At 24.2% G+C, this 500-nt stretch overlaps 1 protein-coding gene across 1 annotated transcript in view; it reads left to right on the forward strand.

Moving 5' to 3' along the window:
- Positions 1-178, forward strand: part of LOC122265573 (uncharacterized) — an 8,292-nt gene extending 8,114 nt beyond the window's left edge. Inside the window, exon 2 of the mRNA XM_086538215.1 lies at positions 1-178. This exon is cut by the window's left edge and continues 1,021 nt beyond it. The gene's annotated coding sequence lies outside the window, so the exon portion shown is untranslated.
- The last annotated feature ends 322 nt before the right edge of the window (positions 179-500 follow it).

The following is a 500-nucleotide window of genomic DNA, read 5'->3' on the forward strand; positions in this document are numbered from 1 at the left end:
GGCTAGAAATGAGAACATGCAATTTCCTCTATTCTATTAATGGCGTCAACAACCTGCTTTCCCATATTTCTTAACAATATTGGGATTTCATATCGTGTGTTTGTGTGTATACACACCCACACCCACACCCACACCCACACCCACACCCACACACACACACACATATATATATATATATATATATATGTATATATATATATATGTATATATAACACACACACACACACACACACACACACACACACACATATATATATATATATATATATATATATATATATATATATATATATAGATACATGTATATCTATGTATCTATATGTACATATAAATATATATATATATATATGTATATATATACATATACATATAAATATACATACATATCTACATATATATATATATATATATATATATATATATATATAATATATTATATATATATTATATATTATATATAATGCATACCATGCTTTTGAAATACTCATCCTCTTCGACTT

This window comes from Penaeus japonicus, unplaced genomic scaffold, assembly GCF_977035675.1.
Source record: "Penaeus japonicus unplaced genomic scaffold, GWHDUDI00000001_assembly GWHDUDI00000007, whole genome shotgun sequence".
Taxonomy (NCBI): domain Eukaryota; kingdom Metazoa; phylum Arthropoda; class Malacostraca; order Decapoda; family Penaeidae; genus Penaeus; species Penaeus japonicus.